Genomic DNA, 4,778 nt, shown 5'->3' on the forward strand with positions numbered 1-4,778 from the left:
CCTACTGGTAATTTGTTGGAGGCGAGGTGTGGTACTGCAATGAGGAAGACGGAGAACAGAATTAGTGAAATGACACAGCCTTGTGTGGATCCCATTCTTCATTGAGATAATGTTTGTGGTGGGTCAGTTGGTAAGGATCACAGCTTGCAAACCATGATGGAGTAGGCAGAAGATGGTGACAAATTTCTGAGGGAAGTCAAATTTGAGGAGGATACTCCATGAGCCTTCTCGGTTGACAGAGCTAAAGACTTTCATGAGGTTGAAAAAGACCACCATCGGAATTCTACCGCCCTGCCTGCCATGGAATTGGAGTGGGCAAGGGGCAGACAATGGAAATGCACATTTACCTCAGGCAGGAATTTCCAGTCTCGCTTGAGCAAGGCCGTAAAATCCGGCCCCATGTATCGTAGTTGGTGCTGCTCCTTGCACTTTGCTGCACAGTGAAGATCATGTCTTGATGGTCCCTCTTGATGGGCGAAAATCACACAGCAACTCTAGGAGGAGTTCCACGGAGAGTAGGAGGTGGCGGTCAAGGAGCATCCTTGCATTGATCCTTCCTGTGGCAAACGGCAGTGAGACTCTTTAGTTACTGCAATCAGATTTGTTTCCCTTCTAGAATATAGTCATGATTGCAGCATTCTCAATCATATGGCTCTCCTTCTCAGGTGAGGGGTATGACAGGAAAACAAAGGGAAATAGGTCTTTTGTGAGAATTCAAGCTTGGAAAAAATAGTAATAGGTAGAAAGAGGTTTAAGGGAGGCATGGTCTTAGACAAGACAGATAAAAGATGTAGTGACTGGGTGACAGGAGGAGGAGGATTGTCCTCAATCCTCCTCTTAAGTCGGACTGACAAAAGAATTAGGAGCAGCGCAGTCAACATATACATTAAAATTGACAAAGCAACATTTCATGTTTCAACAACATTTTATCTTAACCAAATTATGAAATAACCTGGCCTTCAAAACCATAAATTTCAATTCAGGTATGTGAAGGATTAAATAGAAAAGTCATGGGCTTGTGAACTGCAGGGCCTAACAAGCTATTCTCATTGAATGACTACATTCCCAAAAGCAGATGTGAAAAGAATTTTCATGCGAAAATCGCTTGTTACAAAGTTCTCAGCTTTGGATCAAAACACACTCCATAATGTCTGTGCAGAGAGGCAGAAACAGCTGTATGCTGCTGCTCTGGCAAAATACTGCATACCTTAATGAACATTTCATCTACAGGGATTCGACTTGTACTCTTGGGTCATATTTAAAAAGATGCGACACTGAACATGTTGCTTCTTGTTTGCTAGTTTGAGGAGTGAAAACGTTATGCTTGATACAATTGTATATTCTTAGTGGTAATAATGGCACAAACACTTGTTCCTTTGAGCTTCATTACAGGAATGTGTGTGTGGCTTTATGCTAATTGGCAATACCGCGCTAGGCTAATCATAAAATTGCTATCTCTTGAATTGACTTCAACTAAATAATGATACACTTTTCAATGAATATATTCTTATCCACATTATAAAGAGGAGGCTCTACGGGTTTGTTATTTGCATTAAGTTTAGGGAAGAAGCATTGAAAAGTGCAAATACAGGGTTCATCATTATTATGTGAAGACAGAAATGGTCTAGCGTAGGGAAAATTGTTTTGTTACTTTTCAAACAGGGGTTAGCTGGGGTCAATAACAATAGTATTCCTATCATTACTGGGTGACAGATTAATATAGGCTGTTTAGGCCAATCACACAACAGTGCGGTGGCACTGGTTAGCACTGCTGCCTCACAGCACCAGGGACCCGGGTTCGATTCCTGATTTGGGTCACTGTCTGTATGGAGTCTGCACGTTCTCTCCGTGCCTGTGTGGGTTTCCTCCGTGTGCCTCGGTTTCCACCCACAGTCCAAAAGACATGCTGGTTAGGTGCATTGGCCATGCTAAATTCTCCCTCTGTGTACCCGAACAGGTGCCGGAGTGTGGCAACTAGAGGATTATCACAGTAACTTCATTGCAGTGTTAATGTACCTACTTGTTGCACTAAAAAAATAAATAAACTAAACTAAACACAAATGCTTTAGGTCATTGCGAAATAAATTAATTGGGATACACCTTTAAAAATAACCAGCATGTCACAGACGGAATGGCAAATCAAATTATCAGAACTGTGAGTTTATGGGCAGAATTTTCCCAGTCTTATGAGAAGATGGTAGGAGAGCCAGTAAAATAGTACGGGCTCATATCAGGCAGGCTCCCAAACCTCTTCCATTGAACAATTGTTCCAAATGTGGCCACACGCAGGTCAATAGTAGGCTGACTGGAAATGGGAAAGCAATTAACATAATTAAGGAGCCAACAGAGCAGATTTTACCAGGTATTAGCAACCTTACTAGCAAACATGGGAAGCACAGACAGTCAGAATCTCAACAGGTGCAGTGAGGCAAGAAATTAGAGCCAGCAGTGACAGGCCTGTGAAGCAGGCTGCAGAGTGTTTCCTGAACCAAACTAAGCTATCAGGCTTGGTGGCTCTGCAGAAGGTGGGAGCCAAGGAGAGTTGCTGCTGCTGAAAAGATGTTTCCCAGATCATTAGAAGCCACTGCAGGCAGGACAAAGATCAGTCAGTAGGAACTGCAAGGCAGTGGAGGCCTGGTCCAGTGATAGGGTTAGCATTTGCAGACTTTGACTCATCCTCCAGTGTGGAGGAGGGGGGCTTTGGAAAGAAGGGGAGCACCACAGGCCAGAATAAGCCATTGGAGGTGAAGCAGGAGGTCACATGGGGCAATTAGGGCAACCTAGCCACAGAAGGCTCCTTTATCTATGCTACAAGCAACATCCTCAAAGAATGAAAGCAAATTACTGCAGAGGTTGTAATCTGAACCGAAAAGAGAAAATGCTGGAAAATCTCAGCAGGTCTGGCAGCACCTGTAAAGAGAGAAAAAAGCTGATGTTTCGAGTCCAGATGACCCTTTGTCAAATCCTCAAAGAACTCCAACAGGTTTGTCAAACATGATTTCCCTTCATAAATCCATGTCAACTCTGCACAATATTATTTTCCATGTGTCTAGTTATCACATCCTTTATAATAGAATCTAAAATTTTCCCTACTACTGACGTCAAACTAACAGGACTGTAGTTCTCCATTTCTTTCTCTCCCTCCTTTAAATAGTGGAGTTACAGATGCTATTTTCCAGTTTGCAGGAACCTTTCCACAATCTGCAGAATTTTGAAAGGTAACGATCAATACATCCACCTTTACAGTAAAGATCAGTTTTGACAGTACAGCAAATCTCCTCTTTAAGCCGCTTCATTCAGCATCATTTTGCTTTAGTGTTGCAAATATGGTAGTGACCAGTCTGTGCACTGACTGTGGGACTTTCACTTTGACATTATTTTGCAATGGGGTGGACAGAGTGCGCCACTCTTCAGCAGCATTTCGGCCTCTGCTGCTCCCCAAGACTCCCTTGCGCTGCTAATTCGGCCAACCCTCCAACTCACTGTTTCCCTGCCTAACTCCTCACTTGCTATTTTCCTGCCTGTGAGAAAGGGAGAGAGAGACAGAGAGAAAGGGAAGGAGGGAGGGAGGGAGGCAGAGAAAGGGAGGGAGGCAGAGAGAGGGAGGGAGGGAGGCAGAGGGAGAGAAAGGGAGGGAGGGAGGGGGAGGGAGAAAGGGAGGGAGGGAGAGAGAGAAAAGGAGGGAGGGAGAGAGAGAAAGGGAGGGAGGGAGGGAGAGAAAGGGAGGGAGGGAGGGAGAGAAAGGGAGGGAGGGAGGGAGAGAAAGGGAGGGAGGGAGGGAGAGAAAGGGAGGGAGGGAGGGAGAGAAAGGGAGGGAGGGAGGGAGAGAAAGGGAGGGAGGGAGGGAGGGAGGGAAAGGGAGGGAGGGAGGGAGGGAAAGGGAGGGAGGGAGGGAGGGAAAGGGAGGGAGGGAGGGAGAGAAAGGGAGGGAGGGAGAGAAAGGGAGGGAGGGAGAGAAAGGGAGGGAGGGAGGGAGGGAGGGAGGGAGAGAAAGGGAGGGAGGGAGGGAGAGAAAGGGAGGGAGGGAGGGAGAGAAAGGGAGGGAGGGAGGGAGAGAAAGGGAGGGAGGGAGGGAGAGAAAGGGAGGGAGGGAGGGAGAGAAAGGGAGGGAGGGAGAGAAAGGGAGGGAGGGAGGGAGAGAAAGGGAGGGAGGGAGGGAGAGAAAGGGAGGGAGGGAGGGAGAGAAAGGGAGGGAGGGAGGGAGGGAGAGAAAGGGAGGGAGGGAGGGAGGGAGAGAAAGGGAGGGAGGGAGGGAGGGGAAAGGGAGGGAGGGAGGGAAAGGGAGGGAGGGAGAGAAAGGGAGGGAGGGAGAGAAAGGGAGGGAGGGAGAGAAAGGGAGGGAGGGAGGGAGAGAAAGGGAGGGAGGGAGAGAAAGGGAGGGAGGGAGAGAAAGGGAGGAGGGGAGGGAGAGAAAGGGAGGGAGGGAGGGAGGGAGGGAGAGAAAGGGAGGGAGGGAGGGAGAGAAAGGGAGGGAGGGAGGGAGGAGAGAAAGGGAGGGAGGGAGGGAGAGAAAGGGAGGGAGGGAGGGAGAGAAAGGGAGGGAGGGAGGGAGAGGAAAGGGAGGGAGGGAGAGAAAGGGAGGGAGGGAGGGAGAGAAAGGGAGGGAGGGGGGGGAGGGGGAGAAAGGGAGGGAGGGAGGGAGAGAAAGGGAGGGAGGGAGGGAGAGAAAGGGAGGGAGGGAGGGGAGAGAAGGGGAGGGAGGGAGGGAGGGAGAGAAAGGGAGGGGAGGGAGGGAAGGGAGGGAGGGAGGGAGAGAAAGGGAGGGAGGGAGGGAGAGA

This window comes from Mustelus asterias, chromosome 7 (assembly GCF_964213995.1).
Source record: "Mustelus asterias chromosome 7, sMusAst1.hap1.1, whole genome shotgun sequence".
NCBI lineage: Eukaryota > Metazoa > Chordata > Chondrichthyes > Carcharhiniformes > Triakidae > Mustelus > Mustelus asterias.